A 23,347-nucleotide genomic window follows, 5' to 3' on the forward strand; every position below is an offset into this window, starting at 1 on the left:
CACGGAAAGGGTTGTCAAACATTGGAACAGGCTGCCCAGGGAAGGGGTTGAGGCACCATCCCTGGAGGTATTTCAAAGCCGGGCAGACGTGGTGCTCAGAGATATGGGTTAGTGATGGTTTTGTCAGTGTCAGGTTGATGGTTGGACTCAATGATCCTAAAGGCCCTTCCAACCTAGGCCATTCTATGATTCTGTGATTCTAAACATAAGGTTTTTGCCCCAGACTGTACCACCACTGGCCACTGTCCCACCTTGGGCCAAGAGAAGGACATGAGACCCCAGCTCAGCGATGTGTTCGCTTAGCCATAAGGATGTTGTGCGGGTCCAGTCCCATTGCTGGGCTGAGCACTCTCCTGGTGGAGCAGGCGTCAGCCCACCCCATGGGGGGAGTGAAGCTGAAGGTACCATCTCTCTCACCTCTGTGGCTCCCTCCAAGAGACTCTGTTTGGCAAAACGCTTACAGAGGAGCTTAACTTTAAGGCCGTAGTTATGGTTCACTGACTTCCTCGGGGATTAGGCACGTGTAAGCGTTTGGCCGGGGAGGGATCTTGGTGCATCAGGCCGTGCGGTGCCATCGGTGGGGACACGGGGTTTCCTGGAACGATCAACTCAAAGCTTGAGATCTACCTGCTCTCATCCAAGCATGCATGGAGCAATAACAGCAGACTATTGAGGCTTTATAAAGCCCACAGACCCCGTGTCTGACCCTGTTAGAGGAACGGTGACTCTCACAGGGGGTCTGAGTGTTTGAGAGGAGCAGAAACTGTTTTTTCTGAAGTGGAAGGCTGCTCAGCCGACTCTTGGGGGAGAGGAGGCTGCTGCTGATTGCTGTTTCTTTCTCTACGCCCTAGAAACTTTCTGGATCTGGTTAAGGGTTTAGGTTCTTTTACATTGCTGTTCAAGCTCCGGGTTGGTTTTAGCCGTGTCTTTTTTCCCTGCACCCAAAGGCAAATGGGTGCCTGCCCCCCCCCAGCTTGCACATCCCTCGCTGGTTGTTTGCAGCGGGAGTACCAACGTGACCCCGCTCGCGGCGCAGCCTGAATGGCTTGGGCACAAATCCGCGCTCCTGGAGCCGCGTTCTGCGAGAGGAACCCAGACCTCACTTTTGCAGCTGTGCATTCCTGAGATGAAAAGGGCAGCTCAGGCCCAGGCTGTTTCGTAGCAGAAAGTCAGACCTGGGCAATCTATGGAAAAGCCTGGCGGCTGTAGGAGCCGTCTGGCAGACGGAAAAATCCATAGCTACCTCCGTCGGGGTCCCCTCGCGACGCCCCAGGTCCGGGGAGAGCTCCCCCTCCGATTGCTAAGGCTTTGAATGCTTTGCCCTTGGCTCTCACTCGAAATGTGGCTGTATGAAGACTCCCAGTTCAGAGATGTAGGAATTACAAAGTGCTGGCCTGGCTCTTTCGGAAGGATTATTTGCTTTTTAAAGTCACTGACTGCAGCCCAGGCTCATCATTGTGTTGCAGGGGAAAACAGGCAGCAGAGTGAGACGTGGATGAAGTAATGGGTTCATCTCTCTGCAGTCCGGCCAGGTACACGTTATTTTCTCCCAGGACTTAATTAAAATGCATACATCTTTCCTCACGTTTTTATGAAGCTCAATGGCAAATAACGGTCACTCTCTAATTACACCAACATTAACGTGTTTTCATGGCTGAAAAGGACAAGATCCAAGGGCAGCGCCATTCCCCTGCAGCTGGTTACTGGGGGACGTGCTATCTCCAGCGAGCAGCTAGAAACTCAGGTTTTAAATGCGGGCCAGCACTCCCACGGCTGGGCTGTGCCGGGGAGAGGAGGATAGGCTTGTCCGGGGGAAAATATATGCATTAGTCTGGGCTGGCTGATAAAGCCTTACCCGGCTGATGCTGTTCCTGCTCCGTTTTGCTGGCTTTGGCACAGCCCCATGGACCTCATCCCCTCTGGGGTTTGGAGCTCCCCTGGCCGGAGGAGCAGCCCATCGGGACACGGTTCAGTGGTGGTTTTGGCAGTGTTAGGTTAATGGTTGGACTCGGTGATCTTAAAGGTCCCTTCCAACCTAGGCAATTCTATGGTCGGCCGCGGCTTGTTGCCCGCTCAGAGCCCTCTCCTGCCTGGACTCCTCCTGGTGTCCCCAGAGCTCACTGAGGAAAAAAGAAAATAAAAATCCAAACAAGTAGGATTGAATAATGAGTTAAGTTTCTTTACCCAGCCACAAACCTGGTTGTATTTAGCCAGAGCAAAATTAAACAGGGGCCCTCCTGGTGCGTCAGAATAGTCTGTCCTACAAAGGAAACCACCAGCTCCGTTGTGGGAGGGATGTGAAGCTCTTGATGGAAAGAAGCACACCACGATCCCGTGGCCTTCCACTCCACTGTGATTTCGGTTACTCCAGACTGAGATCAGCACAGCTGGACCAGTCCAGCTGGCCAGTGGCACCAGTACTGGCTGGTGAGCGCGGCTGGCCGATGTGCCTGGTGGCAGGCTTCATGGGCGGTCGGTGCCACCCCAGAAATGTCTTTTCACTCTTTTGTGATATCCATCCAGCTCGGTTGCATCCTGCAGGGTTATTGGTTATGAAATGGCTGGTTTTACTGTGACGTTTTTAAAATTCAGCTCTTCTTAATATGGAATTGGGTTTTACTAGTATGAATTTTGCAGCGCTGTGCTCTGCACTGCTGCTCTAACACGCCAAAGCTCAGGGCGTTTTGTTCCATTTTTCTCGTCTAAACCTGACCAATCCCATGACATCAAAATCTAACCTGAAATACTCAAATTTCTCAAACTGCGCCGCATATATGGGCAGTGAACCCTTTTAGACGTGTTGCCAGGGCAGTTGCACTATGCGAGAAGGTTACGCGCTATGAGAGGGCGTGCAAGCCCAGCACGACTCCACCGGTGGGTGGTTTGGGCCTCGGCCAAGTGAAGGAGGTTGGAAGGAAGCGTGTGGCTTCGCTGGGGTGCTTTGTGGCTTGACCATCTGCAAGGAGAATGAATAGGCACCATCTCTCGCCTCCACCCCCTCCGCTTCAGCGGCGTGCCCGGAGCAAGGCAGTGGTAGGGGCTGTCTATGTTATAAATGGCATCTGCATGACAAACGGTGCATCTCCAGGGCTTTCCTTTGCAGAAAGTTGTGGCAGGAGTGATGGGAACAACAGAAGAGGTGACTGCAAGACCAGCGGGTTCAAAGAGCTTAGCTCGGCTGCCTGTTCCGGGGATGAGTTAATCAGCTATAATATGTGAGATCTGCATGCAAGGCACGGTGATGAACGGGAGCATACGGAGGGGGAAGGCCATATAGTGGAAAAAAAGCATTGGTGATAGCATGAAAGTCCTTCTGGCAATGTGATTTATTAGGCTGCGGTGGCGTCTTTCACATGAAGTGGCAGACGCCTCATCATCCGCAACATTTAATGCGGGACGAGAGCGGTTTCGCTGTAGGAAATCATCCTCTCTGCGTAAGGGAGGCACTGGGCAGGCTGGACCGAGCTGGTTCTGTGACCGCCGCGGCTCGCTTCACGCTCGCAGGCAGAAAGGGAATTTTTAAAATCAGGTTTTTATTAGGTGCCTAATTGACTCATCATCCCTGCCCCCCCCCTCCCCATGCACACACATTTGCTCTGCCCTGAAATGTGAGCTAAGCGGGGCTGGCGAGAAATGTTTTCTGAATATAGCTGGGGAGAGAGAGAGAGGACGGAGGAGCGTGAAGGAGGAGAGAATTCATGCCATTTTTTTAAAGCAGAAAATCATAAAAGACTGAAAAAAAACCAACCCCATACAAAAAATAACAACAACAAAAAGAAGTTGTGGTTACTTAAGCCAGTTTGCATTCCTGGAAGTTGATGACGCCCTGGATTACTGTTGTTTTTTTAGACCTCTTTCAATTTTTTTTAGGATAGTTTGTCTGTGGTGTGGGTATGTGTGGGCAGAGAACTGGGAAATATGGAGAGGGGAAAAAAAAAGCTAAATATGTGCGGGAACAGGCTGACTGCATATGCTTTTTTTTTCTTTTTTTCTTTAAATTAAAAAAAAATGCTCAAAGATGTTCAGGATTTGGGGAGTGGGGGTGGAGCACAGGCATGGCAAAGGAAGTTGATCCTGAAGACATCTAACACGGGATCTTTTGTGCTTCATTAAACATCGTGCCTTCATGGCTACGGGAGAGCTGTGTCTCAGTTCGCAAAATAATCACTTCAAACTTGTGATTTATGTCACTTGGAAGCTGCCTTCCTCTGCAGAGAGGAGAAGGGATGCAGCCAAGCCATCCCGGGCTGATGTGCTGGGAGCGGGATGGTACCGTGGTCTTGCAGGTCTTGTGTCGGTGCCACCAGGAAATTTGTTTCCTGTTGCCGTCCAGTTTCAGTGTCACATCTTGTTTGGGCATTTTTTTTTTTTTTCGCTTAGAAAACAGTCGTCTTCTTCGGGAAGTATTTCTCTTTTCTCCGTGTTACTCATGCTTACGCTGAGCTAAGCCCCACCGGGCTCCATGGGATGCTGCTGCTTTGAGGGTAGTCCAAAACCCGGAGAATTAGTTCAGCCGGTCCCCGAGGGGGACTGAGGGAAGGTGGGGAGTCAGGGGGCCAAGGTCCCCTCCCATTTACGTGAGTGTGTAATAGCCAGAGCGTGTTCTCTCTATTCTGCTGCTTTCCTGATGGGTTGCTCTGGATATTTATTACTTGCACTAAAAGAAATGTCCGGTCTGTAGTTTCAACATCTAGAGGGAACTTAGACGGGGGGGGAAAAAAAACCCCGGTTGCTGCATGAGGTGTGTGAAGGAGAAATACCTTTGCCCTCTCCGCCAGGACGTGGGGTGGTTTCCTGGGGAGAAGAGCCCTGCGCTGGCGGGGCCGTGGCTCCAGAGCCCTGCCCGGGGGAGGCAGCGACAAGAGGTGTGGGTGCTGTCGCTGCCAGGTGAAAAACACCCCTGCAATTTTCACTCCAAGCTCTTCTCCACCCTGAAGCTCTACAGACACGCCAAGTTCACAGTGCCTTTTTTTTTTTTTCTTTTTCCTGTTACCAAAGCAGAGACTGACGTTCCCAGTAATTTTATCCGAGTCTTTGCTCGTTGCTCCTTTCCAATACAATAAGGCCTTATTGGAAAATTTCAGACTGCCTTTTTTTCTCGGCTGGAAGCTTCCTTTTTAAACATTAATAACTGTATTATTTTTTTTTCCCCCAGCAGGTTAATTAATACTTGATTCATCACCTCGAAAGCTAATGGATATTTATCCAGATCATGAAGGAAATGAATGCCTTCTATAAATAACTGCACAACTCTCACTGGTGCTCGCTGACAACCCATCTTTATTTATGCTCCTTCTTTTTCAGGAAACAGACTCTGCTCGGCTCTGGAGGAGTTAATCCTAACCTTTTCCCAGGGCTGGTTTTGCGCTGGCCCGGCTCGATGTTTTCCTGCTTGAGTTTTACTTTGTAAACATGGTGCCTTTTTCTGAGGGAAAAGGGCTGCGTTTGTGGAGAGAGACCCAGACAGCGCGGCGTAATCGCTCCAGCCTGGGCCAGCAAAGGCCATTTGAGACCTTGGGTGTTTTCATGGGCTGGGAGGTCTCTGGCACTCTCTGAAATGTTGTTTAGGTTTTGGTATTGAAAAAAATACTGGAGAGCCCTTTCCAAGTTCTCATCTGCTTCAAATAAATGGTGTTTATTGTCTTTGACTCCAGCTCTCCAGCTATTGTCATCGGCGACCTTAATTAGGAGCATATTAAAAATCATGTCTAGCTTGTCGCTCATGCATACAGAATTAAGAAGTGGTTATTTACTTTTACTGTTAACTTGCATGTTCCTCCTGTGTTCTGCTCTGCATCCATGAGAGCGTCTGGCTGCTCTCTGGGGAGGAAAGTCCGTGTTGTCCATGTAGACTTGAAGGGCAGAAACAACTGGATGGGTGCTGGGAACCTGGACAAGGGGACCGAGGGGTACAGGGGTGGCGTGAGGGTTGCAGTGGATGCTGGAGGCCAACCAACGCATCACCTGTTGTACGTGGTGCCTTGGCTTTTCCCACAGCCCAGCCCATTGCTGCTGCCCGTGGCTGGGTCCACGCCAGGTCCTGCATCTCCATTTTGGGTCTAATGCTGCTCTCGTGGCTCCAGAGGGGCTGGGGGCTGCCAAGAGCTTCATATGCTTCTCCAGACCAAGGCTGGAAAAATAGTGCTAACGTCATTTCCAGGCTCCTGACTGCAGTAAAACCCGGTGCAGAGCTTGCCCTGAGGTCTGCAGGGTGGGCTTTTGTCACTCCAGCAATGACACCTGTTTTGAGACAGGATAAGGGGAACCAAACGAGCTTGCTCCTCCTGTGTTACTCAGTCTCTTGGTTTTCATCAAAAGCGATGCAATTTGTGAGGCTGCCTCCAGGAAGCACCAGCCTCTGGAGTCGCACGATTGTGTAAAAATCTCAGCTTTTGTTCATTTTCCTATCCCTCATGAAAATGCGAGCTGAAAGCTTCAAGCACAAAGGAGCAGCTAGACATTATTTTATGACTGTTTTAAAAATCTGTGCTGCTAAAGTTGAACTTACCTTTGGGTTTGGTTTTTTTTTTTTTTCCCCGGGGACATTGGCTCATGAATTTTTAATTCTTGAGCTTGGCAGCACTGGTTGAATTAGAAAGAGAACAACCGATTTTAATGAGCGTAAGATTAATGCGGATGAGCTTGGCTGAAACCGCGATCCGACTGAGGCGAGAGGGTTGTCTCACTTCACCTACCAGCTCCCTCCTCGGTGGGCTCTTATGTTGCAAGCGTTAGCGTAGCAGAGCATATTCTCATCACTGGTCATTACCTGGGGGAGAGCTGCTCGTTAAACAGCCTCCTTCATGCAGGATACTTTGCGCATCAACCCTTGGCAGCCGCCCTGGACCCTCAATGGTCCTGCAAGGTGGATTGTGGCTTTTCAGCACGCAAGTGGGGAAGAGGGAGGGTGGGGAGGGATGTGCACTGGTGGAGGAGAAACCTGCCTTGACTCTGGGTCGGTGTCTGCTGGATGGGAAGGAGAAGAGGCTGGGAGGGCTGGAGCCCCTCTGCTGTGGGGACAGGCTGAGAGAGCTGGGGGGGTTCAGCCTGGAGAAGAGAAGGCTCCGGGGAGACCTTCCAGCCCCTTCCAGTCCCTAAAGGGGCTCCAGGAAAGCTGGGGAGGGACTCTGGAGCAGGGAGGGGAGTGATAGGACAAAAAAAACCCCTGTATATTATAAAGCAAAACGCCTCACATTGTTAGCATCGCTTTCAACCAGCAGCCATCACTAGATCCTGAGTCCATTGCCAGCGGCAGTGCCGATAATTTACCTCATGCGCCGTAAGGCTGGAGGATGAACCAGTTTCCCCCTTCACTGACCTTCCCACATTGGCTCTTTGCTCACAAGGAAGCAAAATCCCTACAAAAAAATCAGGCTGCCACCACACCCGGAGACTGCCAACAGCCGCCTCCAGGTGCGGCTGTCTTGGAATGCCTTTAAAAACCTACCCTGAACCCATTTCTCCTCCTCTCTATTTTTCCCAGTATCTTTTCCCCCCCCCAGCCTGAGCTCCTGGTGCCGGTTTGCAGGGATGACCACCCTTTGCTACTGTCAGACCATTCCCAGAGCACCCCCCGCCTCATCCCACCGATGGGCTTCGTTCGCCGAGCTCGGTTTTTCTCCCCCATTGACCCCATCGCGCTGCTCCTATATTTAACACCAAGGGCTAAACCCTCCCCTCTGCTGCGTCTCGCACACGTTGGGAGCGGCGCGAGGTATTAAGTCGAGCACGTCTGTGTTTAGCACCTGCCAGGCGGGTCCCAGCCAGGAATTCATTGGCTCTTCCGTCGCCAGCCCCCACTTACAGCCTTCCTCCATGGGAGATGCCTTCCTCGGCTGAGATGACAGTGCCAAATTCTCCCTGCATGGCAGAAGGTTGGGTGGTTTGTGTTTTTTTCTGGCTTGTACTGAAAAGCAGCTCCTGAAGAGGAGTTAATTCATCCTGGTGCCAGAAAAGGGGAGAAGGAGCTGCAAATGCCCCGGTTGGGTGCAGGCAGCAGTGAGCCATGGCTCTCCCAAGGGTGCTCCCGGGAAAAGCGAGTGCCACTCGAATCTGCAGCACATTTTTCCCCTTTTTAGCACATCAATTCCCTTTATTGTTTTCCTGGGCTTAACTTAAAGTTTGTGCTCTGTGGGGTTTTTTTGTTTTTGTTTTTGTTTTTTTTTTTAATTTTTGGAGGGCTTTTATTGCCGTGACAGGGATACCAGGGTGGAACATCTGATCAGTGGGATAAACATGTCCCAAAATAAAGTGTTTGCACATCCTCTTTTTAAAGCTGGTCTTGCAAAGTGTTCAAAAGCTTTTCTATTTAGCTAGCTTTCCAGCATCCGTAAATTGCTTAAACTTTTCCCAGCTACTGTTAGTGGTGGTATCTATAACTCAGTGGCTGCGATATTGTACATTCAAAATAAGGAAGAATAAATAAATAAATACATGAAATAAACACAATGGGTCAGCTACGTTCCTGGGAACAGCTACTGACTACAAGGCCCAGGAGCTCCTGTAGTTATTTCAGGGAGAACAGGTTACAAATAAGCCAGGAGAGCTTGTACACTAGGACTTTATCCTCCTGGGATGTATCCTGAGACGGATGGGGCACCGGGATGTGAGACTGGGTGAGTTTTGTGCCTTCACATCTTCAGCGACGTGCTCCGAAGGCCTGGGTCAGGACCCTGGTCCCCACTGAAGTCACTGGAAGAAGCCTGAGTGCTGCATTGGGTCCAGAGTCCCTGTGGGTCACCAGGTCAGGATGTTCATGGCCCGTTGCTGACAGCGGGATCGGAGCGGCTGTAACGGTGCCACCAGAATTGTTCTGTCTTTTGAGGTCTTCCACCTGGAGCCGTGCTGGAGAAGAGCAATTTATCCATGCTTCCTCCTGAGGTTTCTTAAACAACTAACACACGTGCATTTTAGAATGGTTTAATTAGACTCTTTGAGTCGATTTCCAGAGACCCAACCTCAGGCATCTTGGGGCCAAGGCCCAGTTTGTCCCTGGAGGGAGGCATCCTTGTGGCAACCAGCCTTGAGCTGGCGTGGGGTAAGCTCTTAGCGCGGGGTCAGCGCACAAACCTCGATGGTCTCAATCCTGCGGCAATCAGCCTGTGCCGGGAGCTGTCAAGGACCGTGTGTGTTATCCCTCCCGCGTGCATGGCCGGTGGAGAGGAGGTTGGCTTCCAACTCAGTGTCCTGCACAGTGATGCTGGAGGCATCAGATTCTGTCCCCACCTGCCAGGAAAGGAGAACTTGCTGCGAAACGTTCTGCTTTGCAGTGTTTGCCTTTGGTTAATGACGAGTGGCTGGAGATGGGAGCTGACGTGACAGGAGCCAAACCATGACGTGAACTCAGGGACCTGCAAAGGTCGGGAGTTAAAAGGCACTTGGGACTTGTTTTCCGGGCGGGTTTATGGGACATTCCTTTAGCCTGTTTACTGCAGGGCACAAGCGGCCTCAAAATTGATCCGTTTGTTTCTTGTGGCTTCTGACATCAGTCTGGCCACAGAAAGGCTGGAACATTGGACCCATGGCTGTGTTTTTCCCAATGTTTGTAAGCGAGTGACTAATGTCATGGTAAACACGTGGGGTTGGGTGTGTCACACTGCTCAGCATCCCACGGCTTGCAGCATCCGTGGTGGGACGGACTGGTGGCGGCTGGTGGCCTGTTCTTGGTTTGGGAGCAGATTAAAATAATGACGTGAGGAGCAAGCAAGGCACCATTGGTGGGTCTCTCTGCATTGCCATCTCCTTGTGCTGCAAAAATAATGGAATAGGGATGTGTCCCCAGCTCCTTCCTTAGCACCTCCTGAGGCCTGGGCCAGCCCCAGGACTGTCCCCTTCCCAGATCCCAGAGGATGCTGCAACCCCTGCGCTGCAAGGACTTGTTCTTTGCAAGGTGCCCCACAAAGAAGTTAAAATGTCTCATTACAGGGGAAAAGAGATGGTTCTGCTTTAGTCTGGCTGCATGTGGAAGAGCCCTCCCTGGCTCCTGCAGAAGGGCTCCTCTCTCCTGGAGTTAGTCATGCAAAAGAGATTTCAGGAGGGTCTGCTGGAGTCTCTCCCACTGTGTGCAGTTGTACCGCAGCAATAGTCATTACTGGCTGCAACTGCAGATTTTTCCATTATTAGGGATGATACGTGCGCACGTTCAGCCCCCTCCTCCCGTGCGCAGACGCCAGCTGGCCCTGCCCTGGGGTGGGCGGACGGAGCAGTCTGTGCGCTGGGGCAGCCCAGGAGCAAGGGGAGTCCGTAAAAATCTGTCCCAGCTACATTGCCAGCTTTCTCTTGGGAGGAAACATATCTCTGGGGCCTGAAAAAGCCACCTTGGGACCTACAACTTCATCAGATTTCATCCAGGGGAAGTCTTCATGAAGGAAGAAATAAAGAAGGGCAGTGCAGTTCTACATGTAATTTTTTAGACCTGGTTTCTAAAAAATGCAATTTTTTAGACTTGATTTCTAAAAAAGCAGCAGGGTCTGAGGCAGACACTGTGCAGCATCAGAGGGAGCAGCCGGGATGTGGGTTTTGCTCATTCTTCACTAACGGGGGACAAAAAGCTTTAACGTCCTGGTGTATGCTGATGATGAGACTGAGAGGAGGCAGGGAGGCTGTTGCACGAGCACAAGGGGAAGATCCCCCTTCTCCGATGTTTGTCCTGGCTGCAGACATGGGAATTTCAGAGCGAGAACCTACAGGCAGGTCTCTAAGAAAGCATCCCAGACCTGCAGCCCCTGAGGAGGTGAGAAAGAGAAGCTGTGATTTGTTCCTGCCGCTCGTAGCTGGAGGCGGCTGCAGGGGTCAACCCCGTAGCTGTGGGAAAATTCGGGCTTGAGCTTTGTGGCTTCGTCAGACCTGGACTTTGAACGTTGACTCTAATATCTACGTGATGAGAGCAGCAAGAAGCTATCACGATAGCTTCAGGAAGGTAGCTGGACTCCCAGCACCAGCAGTCTAAATACGGCCCAATTTTCCCCCTGCAGTAGACAACCCGAGCTGGTCGTTACTGTTGTCCTACCCGAGGGCATGAGCCTAGGCAGGCAGACAGCCCCAACCGGCCAAGCCTCTGCCTGCAACTGCTTGCTTTGAGTCATTGCTTCTTTCTTTTTACACCCATCTTCCAGCGGAATTAAGGGCAGTAATGGGAAGAGCCCTGTAATGCTGCTTGCACAGCCTTAAAATGCTTTATGCTCATTGCAGTTCTCATCCTTACAACGCCTTTGGGAAGAGAGACAACATTCAGACTTCATTCCGCAGCACTGCAGAAAAAGAAATCCTTAGTACTACTGGCTCTGGAGAAAAAATATGAGCGTATGTGAGTTACACGTATCCAATCTCATTACAGTGCGCTCAAGAAGGTGCAATTATTCTTTGATTTATGCTCGTATGTGATTTAGAGTGACTAATTGCTGAGAATTCCTCCCTCCTCCTAATAGTCTGCAAAAGGAGTGATTTTAAAGCAAAATAATTATGTCCACTGCCAAAAGGAATAGGAGATAAAAGCAACTCCCATTACCTGCAAATGGCCCCACATGTATTCCTTGTCCATAGCAACAGACACGCTTCGTGCTGGAATAATGCATCGACTGTATATTTAATCCTTCACCCAAGGATCTAAAATAGCTTTCCAAGGAACCGTTAGCTGAAGGATCCCCACACAGCCATAGGCGAGAAGACATGGAAGGTGTGAAACAGCCCAGCTTTGTAGCACAGGGAGGGAAGAGAGCCCTGTGACTGCTCCGCAGGGAAACTACAGCTGGAGGAGCTGAGAAGGGACAAGTAGGTCAAGACGTCTGGTTTTAGGATGCTTTGGACGCGTTACAGTGATGCTACGGCCTCCTGCTCTGAGCTCGATGCTGTCAGTAGCCAAATGAGGTAGTTTAAAGGCTGCTGGGTGGCTTTTTGTGTGGCTCCGCAGAGAAAGGGTCTCCAAAGGGAGGGTTGCAATGCCACCCAGGGACCCAGCGGTTGTGCTGGGACTATCAACCTAACAGGTAATCAATGGGTAACAAGACTTCTGCTAAGATCTGGGGTGGCCCAGGAAACGGGGCTGCAAGAGGAAACGTTGGGAAGCCGCCACTTTCAAGTCTGCAGGGACCACAGGCGTCCTATGCCCCTTACGCCTAAGTCATCCTACGTCTGCGCGAGGGCCACCTCCAGCTCTGCGGGAGCAGTGGCGTCATGATGGGGGGCACCCGTGGCAGAGTCCAGCCGTACCACCTGGGGCTTTTGGAGACCTAATTCCCGATGCCTTGGGCTTCACCCATGTCTCCACCAAAAGCGCTCGGCGAGGGACAGCAGCGCTCGGCCAGGCTGTCACAGGGCACGATGCCCCTCCAGCGACTGGGAGATTCGGGGGTCTGCAGTCACCAAAGCACCTCACAGCCCAAAAACCACAGGCAAAACCTCCTCACACACATTGTCCACTGGTGTCCTCGGCATCTCCTCAGCCTGGCCGGGGCAGGTGCCGCACTGCTGACCTGGCTGGGCAGAGATGTCAAGGGAAGTCAGGTTATTTTTTTGGCTTTTTCTCATTCTCAGCTTGTGACTCAGTTGTTATCAACCGTTGTTACCTTCACATCTCCGGCAGGTCAAGAGAGGACCACTGCATTAGTCCTGTGTCACCAAGGAGAGCTTAAATGTTGTGATTAAAAAATTCCAGTCTCGCATAGTCTACTCAGACATGCGGGAAGAAACCTTTGCAATTAGATTCCCTGTGCGCCAACAGGAGGGCAGAAGTTCCTCCTTTTTTTTTTCCTTTTTTTTCCCATGACTGTATTCTTCTGTGATTTTAGAGCAGCAGGGGAAAGAAAAAAAAAAAAAAAGCCTGTTTGATTTTCTTCATTATGCTGAGCCTGGTTTTACTTTCTGATTGCCAAAGCATGATAAATGGAACAGAGATTACCTAGAGATTTTCAAAGATTTGCTTTCAAATTTTATTTTTCCTGACCCGCATTAAGCTTGCAGGTTTTATCTACACTGTTCTCACAGCAGAGCAGCATTGCCGTATATTAATAGCTGTATTTTTTCATTTGAAATTAAAACCAGATAGCTGCTTCTCATGCTTTGCTTTCAAATCCTATTTTAAAAAATATTGACCATGCGTGTGCTGTTTTTCTTTTCCTCTGACCCTGCTGGGTCTGTAAAGGACAGTCACTAACGAAATGCTTTCAGTCCTGGATCTCTCTGAATTACTGAGAGCAGTTTTGTAGATTTAGGGACAGATTTTAGAAGGCATAATGTATAGATAAAAGAAAAATGTGGTTTCCAACAGAGAGACAGGCAAGAAAAATAAGATTTAAAAGCAGGCCCTCTACAATTAGGAGCTACAGACAGCTTAGACATGATAAGACAGCCCACGATGTGCCTGGGTGCATCTTTCAGGAGCTAAATGCTATTGGAAGATCTTGTCCTCCACAGTTTAAGGAGAAATGGACAAAAATCATCTCATGGCTGAGAGCCCCCCAGCCCAGCCTGTCTGTGCTCTCGAGGAGAGGTTTGGAGGAGGGTGGCAGGGGCCGGGCGTGAGGAAAACATGGGGGACACACACAAAAGCCACCCCAGCATACCTGATGGTGTTTCTTCTGCCGGAGCCAAGAGAACCGACCCGCCTTCTGGGTTTTCCAGGTGTGCATCGTCCTCTTTCTGTGCTCATCCATGAGTCTAAGGAGGTCTCGGGGCAGCTTGGAGACGCGATGAAAAGGTCTCCTTGTGCCACCTGCCCGGCGTGGGGAACAGCTTCCGTATGTGCAGCAGGACGGTGTGACAGTGCGGGAGCTGGCTGTGTCCTCCAAGTTCCTGGGGAAAGTGCTGGAGATAAAAGGCCCAAGGCAAGTTTCTCTGCTGATGCCCTGCTTTGTTATCACAGGGATGGGAAACACGGGCGCACACAGCGGAGTGAGGACAGAGCATCCCTTGGGTGCCAGGGCACCAACCCCAGCCACGCCTGGACCACCATCACCCAGCGCCAAGGTGAAGCCCCTCGTGCTCAGACCAGCCCAGACCTGTCTCCAAGGCTCAAGGTTGTCCTAGTGACATTCTCCTCCAGACCTGACCCCAGGAGCTTTGCTTGAACTGGAAAGTGGCTCATTTGGAAGGGTTTTCTATAGTTCCTCCAGACCCACTCAACGAGCCCTAATAATAACTCACCGCCTTTCTATTTATACACGGGAACAGCAGTGAGGAACGTGGCTCAGGCGGCTGCGGCCACACCACACCATGGCTCTCCCCCTCTGCCACCGAGCTGTTGGTCCCTGCTGTCACCCCGGGCCCCGGCAGCCCTGCCATCGTGCATGGGAAAGGCCGTTTCCCAGGGCTCTCTCCTTTGGATACGCACACATTTATTTGGTTTTGCTCGTCGGCAAGGGGATATTTTCTTTTTAAAAACAGGGAATGTTTTTGTAGCAGCTCCTACCCCACTTTGTAAAACAAACATTTCCCAAGCGCTTGGTGTTTCAGATGATGTGATTGTTACTGGAACGTCAGCGCGAACATCAGAAAATGTATTTCTTGTGGAGCCTGGGGAGTTTGTGCTGCCCAGCTCCCAGCGGTCAGATGGGATGCTGAGGACTGACGGATGCTTTCGGCCGAGCCAGCTGGATGCGGCCCACATTAGGGCTGAGTTGGAAACGCGTTTGGGTTTAGATTTAGATGCTGGAGCCCATGGCAAGCTCTCGCCAGCCTGCGTGCGGGAGGGGAGCATCGCCTCTGCTTCGGCTGGGCCGGCTCGAGCTGAGGCGCGACTCAGGCTGAAGCTGCCTTTGCTGGTTCCAGTCTCACAGGGACTGGACATTTGCAGCCAGTTCTGCTTCTGCCCACGGCGTTGCCTCTGCTCCCCATCGCGACAGCATCAAACCCTGTAACTGCACTTCCGGGAGAGGCTGGAGAGAGTTTTTCCTCTGATACATCCTCTCACTATCTTCGCTGCACGCAGGATGCCAGATTTGTTGAAAATGCTCTGATCTGTTCTGACAAATCCTCTGCTCCTAAGTAGATAATAAGCAGAAAATCTTCCTAAATCAGTCCCGGTTTCGGATCTGTGCCCACAACTTGTTATTCCTTTCACACCAGTTAACTGCTTCTCCTTGCCCCGGATCAGGAACATCTTCAGCCCCTCGAAGGAGAAAGGGGGCACAGATTTATGGCTGCTGAAGTCAGCGTGGGACCGGGTGGAGTTTTATGACTGTAAAAAATGACAGTCTGATTTGTCAGCATTAATGCCCAAGTGACCAGAAACACTCTTCTCGGCTGAGCAGGGATTAAAGGTTGCAGATAGCTGTAATCCCAAACTGCAGCGGAAAGTGCTAGGATCCCTTTTCATCACATCACCAGTGCAACGAAGCTGGTACTTGGATCTGACCTGGAGGAGAGAAGAGGAATATGTCCGAATAATACCTGTTTACTTTTCCTCTCTTTTCAGTACCAAGCTGATATACTCGATGCCGAGACCCCTTTGGCAGAGGCGGGGTCTTGGGCTCCATCTCCCCCCAGACTCGGGCCGGCTCTGGTGCTGCCCGTGAGGTCTGTGCACGTATCGAACAAACCAAACTTCCTCGGGGAGGTTCACCGGGGACACGCTGAAGGAGCGCACATCCCCGCTGGTGGTGGCCGCTGCATTCCTGTGGCCACCAGCCACGTCCGCAGCATCTGTGGTCCAGCTTTTTGACCTCCTCCTTCCATCTGCAAATCCTCGGGCGGGCATCCAAAGCCCTTGGACGGCAGTGCAGGGCTGCAGAACAAGGCTCTTGCTCATAAGAGAGGCGGCGGTGCCACCTTCAGCATGGAGCAGAGGGGCCTGAGTGGGCTGAACCCCTCTCCCAGTGGTCGGGGGCTCTCCTGGCTGGGCAGGGTTCACTTGGGAACTGGAGCTTCCCTTCGGATGGATGCCTTGCACAGAAAATTGGGAAATTCTGATGAAAGATTCTGCTGCCGTTCTAAGTTTTCCCTAAGAAAAGAGAAACTCTTTTCTGAACAGCGTGTTCTTTTTTTTTTTTGAAGGGTTACAGCATTACCTGGTGAATTGTCCTCAGGTTCGGCCCCAAATCCTCTTCTCTTCCCATGTTTCTGCCTCTGGAGTCTGTGCTCCCATGTGGTGAGCGCTCCTCCCTCGTTGATACTCACAACCCAGGGCCCCGGGATGAGGGTGTCACCGCCTCCTGGCTGGGAAATGAGGGTATGAATCGGTCTTGCACCCGAGTCCTAAAGCTCTTCCAGGCTGTGCGTGATTCAGTCCTTCGTCGCCCTCATTTCTCGTTAACGCTGTCTCTCTAATACAGCAATACACGGTGGGAGCCACACTCCTTTGGGGTTGGGGAAGCGTTTGAGTGAAAAAGCGACCCTGGAACAGGCGGGCTGGGATGCTGTGGCTGCCCGACTGCCTGGAGCAACACGCGGCGCAGGAGCATCCCCTGACAGGTCACTGCAACAGTCTTGAACATTATTATTTTTCACGCAACCCTTTCTCAGGCCCAGGTCCCAATGGCCCCAGCAGGTACTTTTGCTCATACCAGGACTATTTTGCACCAGGACTTCAGCTTACCCCTGCCCCATCCACCCCTGTACCCCCCTCCCTTAGTGCACAGCAGCATGGGGGGGGGCTCAGTCCCAACGACCCCCTCCCGTCCGACCTACCTCAGCCTGCAAAGTGTCAACAAGGAGTGATCTCCATGCCAGAGCTGGACGCGGACACGGAGGGCGAGGGATGCCATGGGGCAGCACGCCCCCTGACGCAGAGGGACCGGGGGGGCACAGCTGGCATTAGCCGCCCTTGGCTGGTCCAGCACCTTAAGAGATGGCAGCAGGATGACGGGGTGGCAAAAAAACAAACAGGCAAAACCCCACCAACCAAAAAAAACCCCGCTGCTGGGGAAGGCGGGGGTGTCCCGGCGGCGTGCCGGGGTGTGCGGCGACAGTGCCAGCCGTGCACCGCCGCGGTGTCACCAGGAGGTGGCACAGCACGAATGGAGATGCTGCGGGGAGCGCCGCCGGGCTGGGACCCGAGAGGGGAGCGAAGGGATTCATTAGGGCAGTTCCAGGAAAAAAAGAAGAGGAGACTCGCATCTCCTTTCTCGGAAATCCATTGTGCAAAATCCTTTCACCAAAGAAAGAAAAAAAAAAAAAAAAAAAGCACAAAACCCACATTTTATTTGGAGAGAAGGAAAAAATGAGCACATTTCCCCCCCGCTTTGAAAACACGCAGCTGTCCGGACATCCACTGTCTTGTGTCCCCATGGCCTTTCCGCATGAGCAGAGCCTCTGCTGACTCCTGTTCCTCTGACGGGTGCCCTTGTTCGCTGCTCCGGTATCCCATCTGCCAGTACATTCCTTAAGGAAACTTAATTCACAGCTTTTATCATGTTAACAGCAGCTTGCAGAGTTTTTTCCCGCAAAAGCAGACCCAGCAGCAGCACAAGGTCTGCAGGTCTCGGTGGCTGAGCGAGGACGGCTCGTGGCCCCTCAGCCTCCCACTTCCAGGTCTCGATCTGCTGATTCCCACACGGGATTAAGTGCATTTTCCCCATTTAGCCCGTCTTCCCTTGTGGGAGCACTCTTTAGGCACCTGCGTCTGAGGTGATATAGCTGAAAATGGCAAACTAGTGGTTTTTTCTAAGCTTTGGCAATTTTCCCTTTCTAGCAAAGGCAAAAGAGAGGCTGTAGAATCAAGAGATCAGGCATTACAGACCAGAAGAAAGATTTGCTTTCAGTGAAACACTGACTCACAGCACTTCTGCAAGAAACATCGCACTTCAAGAAAATTATTCTGAATATTTCACTTGAACAGGTGATTTTGAAATATGTTGCTATTGTTTGTAAACCAGGTACACGCCACTTAGCCCATGCCCAGTTTGTAACCAAAAAAAAAGCTGATTTCTTCCCAGAAAAGAGTTCCTTCTCTCCCAATTTTCTCTTCCTTGGCATGTCAAAAGTTAAACAAAACAGTGACTTAACGGGGTCCCAAGAGAACAGGGACCAAGCATCTGTTTGGCCCCTTGTTGGGACCCTTTGAGCAGAGGGGGACAAGGACAGGGCAAGGGGCTGCTGCCGCTTCCCCCCCTGCTCCCTGGCTCTGGGGTCCCCGAGCCCGAGGGGCTGTAGCAACTCTCTATGGGAGGCTTTTTTTTCTTGCAGGAATTTGTCCAGGTGCTTTTGAAACCCACCTCAACTTTCACAGCATCCTCAGGGATGCAGCCAACTTCACGTCTTGCCCTCCCATCTCAGGCTGGAAGAGTCACAGTGCAAGACACCCCCGTGGAGGGCACGGGGGGGACACATGGAGCTGCTGCTCTGTCCCTCCCGCTCAGAGGGTCCCCGTCTGTTTGCCCCTGTAACTGCTACAGCCAAGTCTTCCAGGAAAGTCTCAGGACAGTAGAAGGATGTTCTGCAAACGCAAGAAACGAGATGTAGAAGATGTTGTGCAATCATCTGCTCACCGGAGCCCAGTTCTCGCTTTTCAGTCCCCTGTGAGAGGCAATTGCAATTACAAATCCCCACGTGAAATGCGGTGTAGCCCTGCTACGTATTGTTGGCAGGAGTCTTCTCTCCTGTCCTGAGAGGGGAAAAACCAGTGGTTTCAAGGCCAGCTATTTTTCAAATTAAAGCAAGGAAAAAAAAAAAAAAAAGAAAAATCATGCTTCTTTTTGTTGTTCTTTCTGAGTTCCTACTTAGCATCCTGAAAACCCTTTAGAGGATTTGCATTTAGCACATGAAATGAATTTCTGACGGTGAGGCCAAAGAAAACCGAGGTGCGTGGGTGGAGGAAGCCGTGGCCTGTGCCAGCAGCCAGCGCCAGCCAGTCGGTGTCCTCAGCTGCCAAAGGTGAGGCCGAGCACTGCCCCAAACCCTCCTTGCATCCTACGGCACTCGCTTTAAAGTCCGGTAATAAAAGCTTGCTGGGACTGGGGACATAGGGAATTTTTCCACTGCAGCCCAGTACAGACCTTGCCTCTCGGTCCATCTGCAGACGCAGTACGTACACAGCTGGAGAAACTTAAAAAGACCATTTACAAGTCAATGCTGACAGCGTTACCTACCTTCACGGCAGGGAATTGCTGCTATCCGTTACCTCCTCGGAGAGCTGCAGAGCCTGATGTGTATTGGAGGCTGGAATCCCACCAGGGTCCAAGGAAGGTGATGGTGGGCAAAAATAGCTTCCTTCGATGGGAAGGAAGATGTCTTAGGACATCTTGGCAGGTTTTGCGGTTGGAGGAGCCGATGGCTGGGCTGGGTCTTGGCTCTCAAGGCAAGAAGACTTCTGCAAAGAAGGGAGACGCTCAAAGCAAGGCTCAGGCTGGTGTGGCCACCTGCAAGAGAGCTGATTATTTATAGGCATTATGGGTTCCTACAGCTGCATCCATTTACCTGGGAGAGACAAAGTGGGTGACGGTAATGACAATTCTTCCTGCAAACCTGTGGCATTTTAATGCCACAGAAGAACCCGTTCCAGCATGGCTCAAATCCAGGGGAAGGATTTGCCTTTGGCATCTGGGCTCCCACTGACATCCATCACCCATCTGCGACCCAACTCAAGACCTCTCCAGGGACATTAATTACTGGACTAGATGACTTCTGATATTTTCAAATAGGCAACATTCATTCTGAAAAGCATAAGACCCTGCAGGAGGGATGTGTTCAGTCCTCATGCCGGTGGCATCCACCGGGACCACGGACACACAGGTGCGTTTCCAGCTCAGCTGCTGCACAGCCCATGTCCCTCCTCACCTGTCCATAAAACACCATCCGATGCCTGTGCCAGGACGAAGATACACAGGGACAAACGGGATACCTCCATTTTGCCTAGAACACAAGTTCATGAACTTCTGTTATCATTCAGGCACAATCTAATTGAAACATCATGACTTACACAATCACCTCCCTCTCTGTCCCTCTTCCACTCTTTTAAAAAACTTTTCCTGCTTTATCCAGCTGGACAAGCTATCCTTCTGCCTGCTTTGAAGTAAATATTTTGTTGGGTTTGGCTGCTGCCACAGCCACACATTGTCTTCTGCCTGATATTTTATCCATCTGCTGCTAAAGGACTAGAGAATATTTTGAGCTGAGAGTCTACAAAGGGATTTGAGGTGCTGAGTAGAGTTAAGGACCACCAATGCAAGAGAAAAATCTTCTTCTCAGCTTTCACGTGAGTAGTAATTCAAGCTGAAATGCCTTAAAAATGACAGACTCTGAGAGATGCTTGTTACGACATCCCGGTACTCACGTGCTGCAAACTGGAGAGCGTACGCTGGTTCGCATTAGCTGAGGAACGGATACACCCTGTTCACCCCCTCCGCGGTTCACATGCCAAGATGTAATCCAGCACCGATTTCCTCTTCTGTCTCAAGCGAACGGAAAAAGAGAATTGGACTCCCCGCGCCATCGAGGTTGCCAACATCTGCCTTGCCTCATTTCTTCTGCTTGAAGAACATCTGGCTCTGCTCTGGGACAACCACGTGCAGCCAGTGGTGTTGCACAGGAATGGGTTGTGCTGCCTGCGATAAAGCCCCTGGTGGGTTTGCCATCCGGAGCCCGGCGTCTGCCCGGCTGGGGATGCTCGCTGCCCTCACGGCATGGGGGACCGCGTGTTCATGGTGCCTGCCCTTCCAGAGCAGACACAAACAACTTTCTGTTTGATGCTGGTCCTGTCTCCTGGGTTTTTCCTTTTTTTCCCCTGGGTTGCTCTGAAGAAAGGAGGCTGTTTGTTCAGTTGAGTTGTGAGATCTGGAGGTGCCTGCCCAGGAGGAAGCACACGTGGCCCTGTTGTGAAGGGGGGGTACAGGAGGGGCTGCACAGGGCTGGGTATGGTGCCTTTAACCCCCAGGACACAATCTTGTAGGCCGCCGCAGGCAGCCCTGCTATGGGCTTCCTGCAGGACACCAGTCCTTTGCTTAACATCACTCAGCTTTACCCTCTTCCTCCAACTCCACTGAAGTTTGTCTCATAGATATTTTGAAGCTTGCATCATTGCTTTTTGTGATGTTCCTTGAGATTCTGAGAAATACCACTTCTTTTTTTTGTGGTCATTGCTTACTTGCACTTATGGGGAGTTGCTTAACTAGCATTTGAACTAGACAACGTTCGTATCTCTGTCACGGCTGCGAGAGGACGAGGAGACCTGGAAAGCTCCGTCATTCCCATACAGACATTTTTCAAATACCTCTTTGCTCCCCAAAACCTTGCAGGGTGAAACTGTGTCCCCAAGCTCCCAATCCTTGAGCACACATGTGCCTTGCTCCCCCGGTCCCCAGCACTCAAAAACTACCGGGGGTCACCATTTTTCTCACCTAACCATGGGCCACTCTTGGCTGTCACTCCGGGATGCCCGTTTGGGCGCTGGGGGCAGCTGGTGGTGAATGGCCCTTTGTGCGCTTTGTCGCTTTGCTGCATAAAGAGGGCATTGTTAAATCTAATAAATAAGAACCTCCCTGTTAATAAGACTAAGTTATTGCATGAGTTACTGCGGGGAACGTGCAGCACCCGCAGCAGGGAGCTGGCACAATGGATGCACCCCGCAGCGCAGACAACACGCTCTGCTTCGGGTTTATCAGCAAAGACACTGGACGTGGAGGGCTTGTGCTGTGCTGGAAAACAAGGAGAATAACCAAAATGCTAGGCCGGTTCTGGAGTTGGTTTGTGTGCAGGGCGTTTCCCACTGGGCTGGCGGGGCTCGAAGAGCAGGTAGAGCCAGTGCCGGGGGACGGATTCTGCCCGCAGCCCTTCAGCTCAGGGCAGGGGGAAGGAGAGAGGCGGAGGTGACCTCTGAAGGGAATATTTAAGAAGCTGGTTCATTTCCAGGAAATCTCTCTCTTGTTCTTTTGCTTTTCAATGGAAAAAGCTAAGTCCTCGTGAACTTTTCGAGAACTTTTGTTCGTTCCCTCTTGCCAGCTGAGCTCCGCTTTGTGCTGGGGACAGAATCCCTTTCTCCAAGCGCTGGCCACGGGCCAGGACCTGGAAATCTCGACTGTGTGCTGGCAATGCCACGAGCCCTGTCCCCCCTTCCCTCTGGGCAGATGCAAAGCCCCAGCTCCAACCATCTTGCCTTTGGGGGACTCCCCGTGGGCCTTTTTCTTTCTCCTCCGTGTGCTGGAGACGATGGTGCCAGCTCTGCTTGCTTCGTCTTCCCCTGCAACAGAAAGCCCCAAATATCATGGAGAATAACAGCCAAGGCAGGACGTACTCTTCACCATGCAATTTCTACAAAAAAAATTTCACCCCCCGTCCCTGCTCTCTGCTTTCTTGTCTTCCCTGCAGCCCAGCACGCTCCTCTTCCCTGCTCCAGCTCCCTGAGATGCTCTCTCCGGGACAGGATTTGTTTGTCGGGGCTTTTATTACTGTTTGCATCTTTCCATCATTCAAAGACCTTCAAAGGGACCCGGTCCCCTGGTCCTGTGTCGTAGAAAAGAGATTTCCCAGTCAAAGCGAGGGTCTGTGTAAGAGCAGAGATGCAAGGGGCAGAGGGGAGGGAAGCCAGTGTATTTACGAGTCCACTCAAACCAGCAGACGCCACAGCAGAGGGGTCCCTCTCACCAGCAGCAAGTCCAGAGGCGCAAACCAGGAAATGCTGATGAAGAAAAGCCCAGCAGGAATGGGTTAATGATGTATAAACTGTCATTACATCAGGAGGCTCACGGCTTGAGTTCTCCACTACCGCTGATACCCCCAGGGCACTAAATCAAACTCTTCCCTTTCCCCGAGTTCCCATTTCCCAGAGCGGAGCGTATGAGCAGGTGCCCAAAATGTTGGGTGATTTCACTTACCCGTCTGCCAGGGGTGGGGAGTAGAAACAGAGCTGTTGTGCAACCAGGAGGGAAATAATCACGATCTCTCTAAATATGTGTCCTCCAACTGCCAAAATATGTTTTGAAGCTGGGTGATTGCAACACAGCCACTGCTGCAGATTATATAAAGAGAATGGGACTTAATATTTTCTGTGAGAGTTTTAAGCTTTACAAATGAGCTGGGCACAGACATAACGTGTGCCTGAGTTGTCAGGAGGAAAAACATAGACTGGTTTGGGTTGAAAGGGACCTTTAAAGGCCATCCAGCCCAGCCCCCTGCCATGAGCAGGGACATCTTCAACTCCATCAGGTTGCTCAGAGCTCCGTTCAGCCTGGCCTGGGATGTTTCCAGGGATGGGGCATCCACCACCTCCCTGGGCAACCTGGGCCAGTGTCTCACCACCCTCAGTGAAAAACATTTCTTCCTTAGATCTAGTCTGAATCTTCCCTCTTTTAGTTTAAAGCCATCACCCCTTGTCCTAATGCAACAGGCCCTGCTAAAAAGTCCGTCCCCATCTTTCTTATAAGCCCCCTTTAGGTACTGAAAGGCCACGATAAGGTGTCCCTGGAGCCTTCCCTTCTCCAGG

The sequence above is a fragment of the Chroicocephalus ridibundus genome, chromosome 14 (genome assembly GCF_963924245.1).
Source record: "Chroicocephalus ridibundus chromosome 14, bChrRid1.1, whole genome shotgun sequence".
Lineage (NCBI taxonomy): Eukaryota > Metazoa > Chordata > Aves > Charadriiformes > Laridae > Chroicocephalus > Chroicocephalus ridibundus.